General features: G+C 41.8%; 2 long non-coding RNA genes across 2 annotated transcripts in view; one reads left to right on the plus strand and one right to left on the minus strand.

Moving 5' to 3' along the window:
* The window catches only part of LOC144894457 (uncharacterized), a 136,354-nt gene extending 134,458 nt beyond the window's left edge, over positions 1 to 1,896 (plus strand). Inside the window, exon 6 of the long non-coding RNA XR_013625065.1 lies at positions 1,536 to 1,896. This is a non-coding gene — a long non-coding RNA (uncharacterized LOC144894457). The remainder of the gene's footprint in view (positions 1 to 1,535) is intronic.
* LOC144894458 (uncharacterized) overlaps positions 1 to 14,505 on the minus strand; it is a 40,422-nt gene that overhangs the window by 20,700 nt on the left and 5,217 nt on the right. The window lies entirely within an intron of this gene.

A 14,505-nucleotide genomic window follows, 5' to 3' on the forward strand; every position in this document is an offset into this window, starting at 1 on the left:
AATTCAAAAGTTATAATATGAAAAAAATGTTTATTCGAAGATGCCTTATAATTTCATTACATTTAAAATATGATAGAATTGGTATTGATAGAAATTTTTTCTCCAGGTACTCCGGTTTCCTCCCACATTCCAAAAACATGCTAGGTTAATTGGTGACTCCAAATTGTCTATAGGTATGAATGTGAGTGTGAATGGTTGTTTGTCTATATGTGCCCTGTGATTGGCTGGCAATCAGTCCAGGGTGTACCCCGCCTCTCGCCTGAAGACAGTTGGGATAGGCTCCAGCGACCTTCACGAGGATAAGCGGTAGAAAATGAACAACTTAATGAAATTACATAGTGCTGCATGGTGAACCAGTGGTTAGCGCGCAGGCCTCCCAGCTAGGAGACCCGAGTTCAAGTCCATCCTGTGGAGTTTGCATGTTCTCCCCGTGCATGCGTGGGTTTTCTCCGGGTACTCCGGTTTCCTCCCACATTCCAAAAACATGCTAGGTTAAGGTTGTTTGTTTATATGTGCCCTGTGATTGGCTGGCCACCAGTCCAGGATGTACCCCGCTTCTCGCCCGAAGACTCTCGTGAGGATAAGCGGTAGAAAATGAATGAAGGAATTATCTACAACCAATCTATAACGAAAGACGAAAATTCAGATTTCTGGAATTAATGATATGTTAGAAATAAAATGTCTTCTTTATTACTAAAATCAACTAATAAGAAAATAATTGTTTTCACAATGAAAAAGCCGGGACATTTTCATCACTTTAAAAAAAAAAAAAAATTCCAGAACAAGACATGAAAGCAGGACATTTATTAGGAAAACGGGGTGTTTTGTCACCCAGGTCAAACATGAATTTGCAAAAATGTGTTTTTTGTATGATTGTGGTTTGGACAAAACACCGTCTCAGTTATTGTGCAGTTCTAATCGGGGTCGAAACCAGACTGCAGGTCAGCCTTGCAACAGATTTGAGTGAGCGAATGCTTTGGAGTGATGTTGTCTTTTCCCAGATGAATCCATGGTGGCAGTGGGTGGGGTTATGTTTTGGGCAGGTAAATTATGGAAAACAAACACCTGAGATCCCATGACGAGATCCTGACACCCATTGTTGTGGCAATCATCCAGGACCATCACCTCATGTTGCAGCCCAAAAACCAGAAAGACCCAAACAGGAAACTGAGTTGAAGAGAAAGGGAAAGCCAATCTTTATACGCTGCGAGGTCACCACCAGCTTTTTTTGGGAGACGCATTCCCTCTGAGAGTTTTTTTTTTTTTTTCGACCAGCCTAATCGATTCTGGCCACAAATCTCATAACGTGCTTCAGTGAAGTCACGACGCTTGGCTGAGTGTAGCTCTCCATTACATCGCTAACTGGGCCAGCTAAGCAAAGGCCGAGTGCAATCTTTAAAGGACATTGATAGGTCCATTGATTGATAACCTGAGATCAGCGCAGAGTTTGGAAGTTTTGGTAAGTCTTATCCATTTCTGAAAATGTCTCCATTTTAGTTTCAGTAGTTACAAAGAGACATTCTTTCTTCTTGCAGGATCGCTTTCCACTGAGGGACAGCATGAGATGATGGCGTCATGTACGGCTATTGTCCCCACCGGAATATTTCATCCGATCGGCCTATGTCGGGAATATCAGGTTGGTTGTGTAAGCCTATTGATGTTTGACAATCACCGGTATACAAAATGGCCGTCAATCTGACATTAAGTGCAAAGTTGTTACATGTTTATAGTGATGTCATCTTAAAGATAAGAGGTTCTTGCAATAAATGTTCAATTTTCAACTTCACCAGCTAAACAACCTCACACATTTAAGTTACATTAGCTCGTCGTTATATGTCGCAAAGACAATTGTTTTTATTCATTAAGCTTTGCAGGGGACAAAATGAGCTTTTCAAGTGCCAAAGTCAGTAAACAAGCGCACCTCATTTGTACTTTTAATGCACTGACTGCTTTAGTAAGCGTTACTATTTTACCGCTTTGTTAAAGTGGAGGATAAAAGTGAAGAGAAACTGGATGGTGAGAAGTTTCTCTCCACAATCCAGCCAGCGCTGCGGGCATGAATTTTATCGAGCCATGTCACGTTCACACCGCCGACCACAACGGCAGGAAGACGATAGGATGAGTCAATTAATGTCCGATAATGATGTGGAGGGATAACATTGTTTCCCTAACCAGAACCACTAGCCGCCAGAAATTACAGTGCGGCACAGTGATAAAAAAAAAAAAAAAAGTCGCAAGCTGAATTTTAAAACAGAAGAGAGGAGGGGGGAGTTTAAGTAAGTCCACTTTTTACTTTTCATTCTTTTAACTGTCATGCCTAACAAGTAGCGTGTGCATGTATTGAATATTATATACAGACAATCAACTAACTTAATAACTGAATAATTAAGAACCTCAGTTAGTGTATGCCAAGGTAAGGGTATTTTTTTGTTTATGCAAATTATGAATCATCACTTCTCATTTAGCGTAAAATATGGCGTCCGTCTGGTACACTGTGTGAGTCCAATTGTGTTCCTAAGGTATGTTTAATCACAAAATATCTCTATGTGCAGCATTTTGCATGGATACCGGAACCGAAAGTCATTGTACCACGCCGTCTATGACGTCATCAGTGGTTGAGTCTGTCGTGCTTTGCTAATTTTGCTAATTTTTGGCCATTTGTATTGAGTCGTGAACGCCTATACAGCAGCTACACATGATAACCACCACAGAAAGCTTTCTATAGATCTTCCAGAATCTGCACCTATTCAGCTGTAATTCTTTGGATTTTGTGCTTCCAGCGAAACCGGTCTTTTTTCAATATATTCCACTTAAAGCCCGCCTCCTGGCACGCCCACTTTGCTGTGGTTGGTCACACTGACAAATTCTTAAAAGGACTGCCAGCTGCAAACCCAACTTTATAGGAGTTGATAAACGGGATAGGCGTTGTTAAAAAAAACAGCGATGTATACTTTTAAAATGTCCGTTTTTAACATACAGCCATATGTGTTCCCAGATCCCGAATCCGATCCAACACAATCAATTCCAACATTTCTCAAGAAAAAACATTTCTTCAAGACCTCACTTTTAGCGTTAGAAATCCACATTTATTGTCAACTTAACAAGGTTCTGCTGCATTTCAGACTAAAAGCACATTCACCATCCTTTGTCTGATCTCTGCTATTATCTTATTGGTTATGTTTGCCATATTTGTATCCTAATATGTCCCCAGCCTGTTCATTAAATGAAACCAACATAAAATAAAACGTTCCAATTCATTCCCATAATAGGGAGAGAAGAAGAGATTTAAAAAATGAAAATGAAACTCTCCCCATTCCACTGTTATTTTTAGTTAATATAAGACGCGACGTGAATAAAGTGAGGGAGTGATGATGAGTGATGATATAAGGAGAAGTGAGAGTGTGAATGTGTCTTAAGATTAGTCAGAGAAGAGAACAAAAAAAAAAGATTTTATTTTAATAAAGTTGCGTCCCATAGAGAAGGGACGGCAATATAATCAGCCAAGCAATTCTCTTCATAGATAAACACAACTTAAGATGACACCACCTGGAACAACTTTTGTTTTATTTTTCTAAAATTTAATTTGACTCTCTGCGTGTGTAATATGGACAGCTCCCACAGGTAAATGAGGCTAGTGAGCTCCGGGTTTCATCCTAATGGCATGGCTGCGACTGCTAGTATTAGCAGTTTATCTTTTATAGACCATAAATCAGAGATATATGAATCATTTTGTCCGTGTTTCAACAATGGAGGCAAATATTCAGAGCTGTGTTTGGGCCGTCCTCATCTTCCTAAAGCACAAAATGACTTAACATAGGAGAATCTGTTCATGATCAAATTTCTTCAAGGTTGGCAAGTCTGCAATGGTTAGTATACACGTATATTAAAGCTGCAAGGAGCGTTTAACGGGACTTTGCAGTCCCACGCAATTTGGGGTTCACACGAGTTGCTGCATACTTGGGACACAGGACTCGATGCCAGAAGGACACAGAAGGAAATTGGAAATTTTCACATAATATTTTGCCGCTAGAGTGCGCCATCTGAGTCAATGCATGTACACAGTCAGGAACTGGAGGGCGACCTAACCCACGAAAAAAAAAACATGTAGGGGTGTCACTATCCACTCAGCTCATGAAATAAGATGAAACATGATATGGGGGTCACAATAACAACCAAGGTATGTTGCATGGCAAGGTTTATATTGTAGCAATGCCATTGTTGACAATCTGATTGGCTTTTGTCTGTCCTGTTATCGCAATACTTTTCTCTAAATGGGAACTATTGTCACGTTTTAATACACCCCTCATGTGGAGGTGGTTATGGCAGTTTTGTTTTTGTTTTTTGGAACATGGATCCTTGAGACTTTTTCATGCATTCTGTCATGATTGTGATGATTTGTGAAATTGGTGGCAAGGGCAGTTTTGTCAAAATGGGGGTGCCACTGAACCAGTTTTGGGGGGTTTGGGACCCCTAAAATATATATATTTTTTTACATGAATTGACATGTTTGCAAATTCTGGCGAGTTTTGGAATGTGTGAGCATAATAATAATAATAATAATAATGACTCCAAATTGTCCATAGGTATGAATGTGAGTGTGAATGGTTGTTTGTCTATATGTGCCCTGTGATTGGCTGCCGACCAGTCCAGGGTGTACCCCGCCTCTCGCCCGAAGACAGCTGGGATAGGCTTCAGCACCCCCCGCGACCCTCGTGAGGTAGAAAATGAATAATAATAATAATAATAATAATAAACAGCAGTTTCAAGAGGGTCCTAATGACTGCATGTCTAAAATAATGCCTCTGTAAACAAAAGTCAACAAACATTACCAGGCTGCAACACAGCTAAGGCATTTGAAAACTTTTATAAGTTAGTGGCCTAACTTCGTAAACAATAGTTATTTATCTTGTTTTCCCATTCGACAACAGACTATGAAGTCGCTCTCACAGACTTTTTCCTGAGATGAGATTTAGATGGATTTTAGCCAGGCTCAGTTTTTTTTCACAAAATCAATGTGGAAGGAAAAAAAAAACAACAACAACTCAACTTTGTCCTTTGTCTCCTCTCACCACATCGTCCCCACTGTGAAACGGTAGAAGTAAAAAAAAAAAAAAGACAAATTAGAGTTAATATTTTTTCTCTAAAGTCTCTTGATACTATTGTTGTTTTATATACATTTGTTTACAAAAAATAACATATACATACATACATTTTGACCGATCCTTCAAGGCAAATAGACTATTGTGTTCTATGGCTATATAAACATGGAACCTAACCTTTGTCATCAGTAGTAGAACATAGGTACGTTTCAGGAAAATTTCAGTTGCCAACTAAAAAAGGGAGAACATTTTTGAGGGAAGATATTGTTCAAGCTTTCAATGACTTTTACTTTGACACAAATAGTTTTTGCTTTTGTGACCGTAACTATATCTAACTATATAAACAAAACATAAACAACACAAAAAAGGCTTTTAACATAAAATAACAATTTATTTACAAACACAACAAGTGCACTATTTACAGTTTTCACATTTGGAACTGACCTATGTGTATGCGTGCGTTAAAATTTCCCTATAATGCGTAACCTTCACTTTTCTACGCTCTCCCACTTTCTCCAAACTTTAAAAAAATATGTACTTCTGCCACCTAGTGGCTGTTTTTTATAGCATTAAAATTGCTCTGAAGCCAAATCCATTGGTGGGGAGTTGCATCATCATCTCTTTTAGCCTCTTGTGCTAAAAAAAAACGTAAAAGACGTATAAATAAGTTGTTGCGATCAGGCGTTCGAGTCAACTGTATCTTTGGCATTGAATTAGTTACTGATGTCAAAGGAGTTGGGAGCACAAAAAGCATTAGTAAGAAGAAAACAGATGTACAGGCGCATCTGAAGTTTGGCAATCAATATCTTAACGATGCTGACCATGTTTGGGAGAATGTGATGTGGTCACATGAGACCAAAATATGCTTTTCGGTATTAAGTCATCTCAACGTATTTGGAGGCATAGAGATGAGTTAAACAAGAAGGTGGAAGCATTCTGTTTAGGGACTGTTTCTCTGACCAAAATCCCTTCCGAGATGCTCAACCCTGGTGATAAAACTATAACATTGGGATGAAATACTTATTTCTCTCAATCAGTTGCTAATTAATTTATAAGCTGATTATGTTTCTGGATTAATCATTACATTGTGTGTGTGTGCACGTCTCTCTCCTTCTTACAATAAAACTACTGAACTGTACACACTTTGTAAAATCAGCAAGTCTGTGCAAGACTTTATTTTCTTTAGGTTTATTTTCTTGTTCACAAATATTGTTGACTCCTCCCCACACACACACACACACACACACACACACACACACACACGTGCACAATCTTCATTCAAGAAGCAATCTCTCTGAGGCAATTGGCCCTATCCTACCAGATGCTGCATCCTACTCCGCCCGATAACGGCTTGCTGATTGGCTGAGATGCCAGATGGCTAACGGTGATGGATAGTTTATTTACTAGGCTAAAACAAGGCTGCGAGAAGATGATGTGGAGAAAAAGAAATATAAATCTCAAGGAGGGATGAGGATGCTGTCAATAGTTTCTATTTGTTTCCTTTTTTTTTTTAAACCAAGCTTGAATTTGTTTGGTTATTTGTTGTTGTTGCTTACTTACTTGCTTTGGTTTCCTTCCCATGAGACTCTTGTGTCAGGAGTGTCCTCACTTCTTATCAAAGAGTGCTTCACTTCTTTTTATTGTATTGATATGTATTTTCATTCATTCATTTTCTACCGCTTTTTCCTCACGAGGGTCACGGGGGTGCTGGAGCCTATCCCAGCTGTCTTCAGGCGAGAGGCGGGGTACCTGGGTGACATAACGGCCCGTTTTCCTAGTAAACCTCCTGCTTTCATGCCTTGTTCTGGAATTTTTTTTTTAAGAAAGTGATGAAAATGTCCCGGCTTTTTCATTGTGAAAACAATTGTTTTCTTATTAGTTGATTTTAGTAATAAAGAAGACATTTTATTTCTAACATATCATTAATTCCAGAAATCTGAATTTTCGTCTTTGGTTATAGATTGGTTGTAGATAATTCATTCATTCATTTTCTACGGGCAAGAGGCGTGGTACACCCTGGACTGGTCGCCAGCCAATCACAGGGCACATATAGACAAACAACCATTCACACTCACATTCATACCTATGGACAATTTGGAGTCACCAATTAACCTAGCATGTTTTTGGAATGTGAGAGGAAACCGGAATACCCGGAGAAAACCCACGCATGCACGGGGAGAAACTCCACACAGAGATGGCCGAGGGTGGAATTGAACCCTAGTCTCCTAGCTGTGAGGTCTGTGCGCTAACCACTCCACCACCGTGCCGCCTGATATGTACGTATTTATTTGTTTTAAGTGTAAAAAGACTGTTTGCAATGGTTACAGTGCTGCCCAGAGGGTGCTAACTTTTGAAGATTTTGCAAATATTATATCCCGCCCTTTTCCTGCTCTGTGCATGTAAGCTGCACCCAGACGTTAGAGGCAGGTAGAACTTTCAGTGTTAGGGCAGACCTGCCAACATTTATCATACTCAACATGCAATTTGACTCGTGAAGAATAATTGAGAATCACTGCTTTAATGAAAAGACATTAAAGTGCAGTTTGAATTTGAGGTAGTGCAAAATAACACCAGTAGAAAACAAGTTCAACAACAATACGTGTTTATTCACAAATGTGAAAAGTACTTGGGGGGTGGGGGGGTGCAAAGGTTTTCAGTGCTTGCTATTATTATATTTGCATTAGTGAAAAAAGGCATTAAAATCAAGCGAGTGCAATTGCTCTGATTCAACACTCAGAACTCAGAAACTAATTTTTTTTAATTATACAGTTCTTTTTTTCAGAGCGAGTTTTACATATCTGACAGTTTCAACTGCTCACTTGCTTGCAGCCTTCTTCAGAGTGGTCACATGATAATAACTCTGGTCTGAAACTGGTTAGAATGTATTAATGATTGACCAAATGAACATCACTTGGATGGATTACTCAGTAGGAAAGTTTACAATAGTAGGAGAAGCATTTCTTCTGTAAACCCCCCCCCCCCCCCCCTCTCTGCCTGGGTCAATACATAGATGGAGTTGGGTATTAAGCAGTGCCATCGTACTGTACCTGGTAGTCTTCATTGTGGCCAGAATTCCCCCATTTAACTCAACGTGTTAATTTGTGGTGGTGTAGCAAGCGAATAGCACTGGCGCGAGGTGTGTTAAGGAATATGGAATCATTACACTGGCTCGCAACCAACTTTTGGGTTGCGACCCACCAGTTGAGAATCGTAGAGAAATGTAGAGTAGCGATATGCAGTCGTGATTTAACTCTACTAAATAAAAGAAAGACATTAGCCACGTTTACATGGACCCAAATATTCAATTCCATTCGTGTTATTTGCTCAAACGGAAAGAATGTAACCTTTGTATACACCTCATTCCGAAATAAAAGTGCCAATCCGAATGACAGATAATCGTATTCACAGGAGTGGAATATTCCTTTCCCCAATCCGATTGAGGTATCTTGTACCCGCTCAATCGGAAAGTTGTCAGACTGCGTTCTTCTTCGTGGTCTTTTTCTTCTTCTGTTGTTTATTGGCGGTTGGCAAGCAGCTTTCGTGTGCATTACCGCCATCTGTGGAACAGAATCTAAACCCTTCTATACGCCATTCACAAGTCCAGTTTTATTAAAAAAGAAAATACATATCTATATAAAACATGTGCTGAGCTTAATTATAAAATATTAGCAAAATTGAACTTTATATGGTGGCACGGTGGTCGAGTGGTTAGTGCTCAGACCTCACAGCTAGGAGACCAGGGTTCAATTCCACCCTTGGCCATCTCTGTGTGGAGTTTGCATGTTCTCCTCGTGCATGCGTGGGTTTTCTCCGGGTACTCCGGTTTCCTCCCACATTCCAAAAACATGCTAGGTTAATTAGCGACTCCAAATTGTCCATAGGTATGAATGTGAGTGTAAATGGTTGTTTGTCTATATGTGCCCTGTGATTGGCTGGCCAGGGTGTACCCCGCCTCTCGCCTGAAGACAGCTGGGATAGGCTCCAGCACCCCCTGTGATCCTCGTGAGGAAAAAGCAGTAGAAAATGAATGAATGAATGAACTTTATCTTTTCCTGTTCCCGGGTGCGTTCTTTCAGCGAATGCTGAGATATGACGTAACACGCAGCTTGAGAAGTTCTTCGATTTAAAAAAATGGAGGCGAGCAATCGGTACTGGACTGCTGCGGAAAATTTGTTTTTGATTCAAACTAAATTTCAAGACTGTACGAACAAAAAACTGGCAATACGGAGTTATTCCAACAAGTGAAAGAAAAACTCGAGGAAGTCGGTATCACGTGATGTTGGTGTTTACGCTTTACTGCGCATGCCCCATTGACTATTCTGGTTGATTATAGCGGCACATGTAGACACGCAATTGGAATATTCCTTTCCATGTATACCATTGCTTTCGGAAACGTCATTCGGAAAGAGAAAAACTCCTCATGTAAACGTGGCTATTGTTGTCATGTCTTTGTCAACTTAGGGCACAAAAAACATGAAAAGCACTGATTATCCCTCACATACACACACAGGACCTGAGACAGTGACAGGACAGCATTACAAATCTGCTTCCCCTCTGCTGGGACCGGTATGAACGCGGCGGCTTGTCGACCTGTGTCTCCGTGGTCTCGGCCCGTCTCGGCCGCTCACACAGACCCGTCTGTGAAATTTAATTGGCTTCTTTCATGTTGCCACCAGGCTGACAGCTCAAAGCAATTACACACACACGGTCCCCAGCATGCCGCTGAGGAGCGCTTGATTCTTCTGGCAGCCTCACGTGAAGGGCACTTGTCATCTCTCACCTGAACAGGGGAGGGGCGCTTGTTTTGTTGACACTTGTGTTGCAAAGCGCGCTGCAAGGGGGCGTTTTTTTTTCTTACAGGGTATTGCTGATTTGTGTAATTGGGTGTGCTGCACGCCGCTGTGAGGCATTTATGCTTGGCTGCAGCATGAAGGACTAGTTAAATGACTGACTGGGACATTGTATGTGACCTTGCCTATTGCTTTTAGTGAAATCGAATAAACAAGTACGCTCCCTGACCCCCCCACCAGAGTTCCGAAGCCTTGTTTACCTTATGAACCATTCAGGTCAAATTTTTTGTAGTTGTTACTATTTAAGATTTGTATTAAATGTGAAGATATAAGCATAATGAAGCATTCATTCATTCATTCATTTTCTACCAGTTTTTCCTCACGAGGGTCGTGGGGGTGCTGGAGCCTATCCCAGCTGTCTTCAGGCGAGAGGCGGGGTACACCCTGGACTGGTCGCCAGCCAATCACAGGGCACATATAGACAAACAACCATTCACACTCACGTTCATACCTATGGACAATTTGGAGTCACCAATTAACCTAGCATGTTTTTGGAATGTGAGAGGAAACCGGAGTACCTGAAGAAAACCCACGCATGCACGGGGAGAACATGCAAACTCCACAGGATGGAATTGAACTCGGTTCTCCTAGCTGGGAGGCCTGCGTGCTAACCACTCGTTCACCATGCAGCACTATGTAATTTCATTCATTCATTCATTTTCTACCGCTTATTCTCACGAGGGTCGTGGGGGTGCTGGAGCCTATCCCAGCTGTCTTTAGGCGAGAGGCGGGGTACACCCTGGACTGGTTGCCAGCCAATCACAGGGCACATATAGACAAACAACCATTCACACTCACATTCATACCTATGGACAATTTGGAGTCGCTAATTAACCTAGCATGTTTTTGGAATGTGGGAGGAAACCGGAGTAACCCACGCATGTACAGGGAAACTGTGCATGCAAACTCCACACAGAGATGACCGAGGTTGGAATTGAACCCTCGTCTCCTAGCTGTGAGATCTGCATGCTCACCACTCGACCGCCGTGCAGCCCACCATATTGAAGCAGATGGCTTCATATTCGGATGTGCAGAATTCCTGCAGAGTGCTTGAGTCCAATAAGAAAGGGGGAGAAGAAGAAAAGCCATGGCGTCATTAAAGTGAAATATGGCGGTAATCTTTGCACAGGTACGACTGAGGGGGGTGCTTGATGTATGGAAGCAGCGGGAACGACACATCACACAAGTGCACTTGCTTTCTTGCAACTCAGCCTCCGAGAGCGCCTTCATTTTTAGACGGGGACCTCCGTGGGTGATTGTTGTCCACAATCACTAGTCAGGAGGGGGGCGCTTGATTTACAAGCATGTGCCGCTGAGCGCACTTGTTTATTTTATTTATTTGTTTCCTAGTGTGTAGACCTGCCTCTCTTACAAGCCTACTGTGAGGGGGCGCTTGTTGTGTTGACCGGCTTTTCTTTTTGGAACAGGTTCACAGTAGAACAGAAAATGGAGAGGGTGCTTGTACTCACCTCTCGTGTGACCTCATTTTAAAGTTTAAAGCAGGGGTGTCAAACTCAAAGCCTACCAGACCTACCAGAAGTCTTATACATGTATATGTTTAGTCCCTGATATAAATATTTAGCTGTTAATCCAGTTGACATCATATAATTAGTTTTTTTCGCCGAAAATAATTTCTAAAAATATGTCTCTGTTTTGGTTGGCGCGCAGACCTCACAGCTAGGAGACGAAGGTTCAATTCCACACTCGGCCATCTCTGTGTGGAGTTTGCATGTTCTCCCCGTGCATGCGTGGGTTTTCTCCGGGTGCTCCGGTTTCCTCCCACATTCCAAAAACATGCTAGGTTAATTAGCGACTCCAAATTGTCCATAGGTATGAATGTGAGTGTGAATGGTTGTTTGTCTATATGTGCCCTGTGATTGGCTGGCGACCAGTCCAGGGTGTGCCCCGCCTCTCGCCTGAAGACAGCTGGGATAGGCTCCAGCACCCCCCGCGACCCTCGTGAGGATAAGTGGTAGAAAATGAATGAATGTTTTTGTTCACAGTCTCGGTTATAGTACGGCCAAAACAGTGTACTTAACAAACTAGCCCACGAAATAAAACATACAAAGCATACAATGGGCACGGGATCCTTTAATCAACTTTATTTTGTGTGTGTGGATGATTTATTTATGATATAATATACACAGAAGAATGAACAACTATATTTCTTTCCTTTCTTTTCCTAATAACCACAGTATTGTGTACACTGGTGAGGCATTCAAGAGCACTGCATATTTCTGAGTGTTAGATAAAAATGTGCTTTTGCAAGTTCCTGAATAACAAATCTAGTGAATGAGGTTCAATGCTGTTTGTGAGAACACTTGTTGCTCTCTTGTGGTTTGCTAGTGAAGCTGGCACACGTTAGACTCCATCTTGTTGTTGTCGCTGCTAACACACTGCAGCCAGCAGCCGAGCACGCTCTGCTCTCATGAGGAAACACTTCTCATCTCCTTCTCATTGGCTGTCATGTCCTCCACTCCTTCTCTCTCTCTCTCTCTCTCTCTCTCTCTCTCGTCTTCAGGGGTCCCCTCATCACGTTGACCTCTGGGCTAGCTAATCACGGGGTCATTAGACCGCCATTTGTCAGCGAGCAGACATGAAGGAGTTTAAGGTCACCACTTATCTACTGGCCTCCATCTCCTTTCTTCTCAATTGTTTCTCCATCACTATTGCCATCTCCATGCACCCTCATCTCTCTGTCGGTCGGCCTCAAGGCCTCCTCTCATCTTTGGTCGCTCTCGTTTTTTTCCCAAAGTGCTGATGGTCACAAAACTACAAGCAAGGCCGGAAGAAGGGCAATCCGGGAAGAGAGATGAGATGGAGCGACGTGTTTAGAAAGTGAAAGATGGATGAGGGGGTCACAGGGCAGGGAATGCTGGGAGAGCGTTTCACGGGGAAAAAAAAACTCGATCACCGTGGTGAAATGTCTGAGACAGAAAAGAGAAGGACACAATATGACCTGACCTCCTCCTCAGCTCTTCATCTGAAACACTCAAACAAATTTCTGCTCTGTTCGTGCAAGAACTCTATTGATTTTGACCATGCAGATGTTATAAAAGGGACCGATTTCATCCCATTTAAGACAAACTTGGTCTCACCTTATTGGGCGTGTGCATGAGATTTTGTTCTCTAACTGGATCAGGAGACTACAGAGTAAAAAGCATGCATGGACATTAGCGACACAGGTGCTATTAGCCAAGCTGCTACATGCATGCTAATCCAAGCATCCAGTGTAACACTGGTTAGCATTATTAATCCATTCCAGACTGTCCGATTCAAACCAAAATGTATCAGTTTTAGCTTTGAGTTTTGTAAATGTAATCGGGTTTCTCACATTCTTTACCTTCTGTGTTAATTAGCAAATAAAAACTGCTGATGACATCACAGATGAGTGACAGATCCGGAACACCCCTGATGCACAGACTACAGGATCTCTGAAGTGATACATAACCAATCTATTAAGCTAACTTGTTAGCCACTAATTAAATTATTCAAAACATAAGATAAATTAAGAAGGAAAAAATGTACCACTTCCGCATGGAATGGGAGAAGAACTTTTTTTTCAGTCCATCATGTCAGACTCTGCATCCATGGGCAAGTAAGACATGTCTCATCAAAAGTCCAAAGTGCAGCTCGAGAGTCATTTTGGGCCCACAGCTCATTTTTTATTCACCCTCGACATATTGTAAAAATAAAATATATCAGCTATATATATATGTCAGCTATATTATTGAAGATATTACACTATTTTTCTTTGTCAGCTACTGCATGTATAACACAAAGCAAAGATGTATTGTTAAAAAAAAAATAGCTTAGTATTCTGTATAATGACCTTCATTCAATTGGTTTTAACATCTTTACTGTACAAAATGTATCAAAGTGCCCCCCACCACCCACAAGATTATGTTGCATGTAAGGGCTGCAGTGTTGATAAAATGGAGTAAACTATTTAGCAGTGGAGTGGGCGTCTAGAATTATATCAGCAGCTGTGCAGCTATATGCTATATGAAGTGTGTTTTAACCTTGCTGCTGGTGAGATCTCGACAGGTTATTTTGTTCACTCTGAGAGCTGTCGAACAGTGCAGTGTCACACTCCAGCTTCTATATGGACGCCGCTTTCAAGTGCTGCATCAATGGCATGCTGGAGTTGGGAGGGAGTTGGTGGGGGGGGGGGGGGCAGAGTGGCTGGAAGAAGAGGATGGGAAAGAAATAAGCGAAGAGAGTGAGGTCACGCTGCCGTCTCTGGTGTTAATGGCGAGCATGCGAGGCTGGAGATGGATGGTGAGGCAGCCGTAAATGAGTGTGACAAACACAACAGGTTGTCAGCAACAATCTGAGATGACGTTTACGTGTGTGTTTGTGTGTGCGATTAAGGAGAATTCACAAAATTGGTGTCAACATCCACATATACACACAAAAAAACACATACGGAGGCTGATGAGTCCTTGGTGAGATGCGGCAGATGGCCTCAATCGTGACCTTAGTTTATGCCCATTATTATCCATGCCGCACACATGTGTTGGTCTCGGGAGATGTTGTGTGTTTGTGTGTGTGTG

The sequence above is a fragment of the Doryrhamphus excisus genome, linkage group LG20 (assembly GCF_037039965.1).
Source record: "Doryrhamphus excisus strain RoL-2023G ecotype Guam linkage group LG20, RoL_Dexc_Guam_v1.1, whole genome shotgun sequence".
NCBI classification, from domain to species: domain Eukaryota; kingdom Metazoa; phylum Chordata; class Actinopteri; order Syngnathiformes; family Syngnathidae; genus Doryrhamphus; species Doryrhamphus excisus.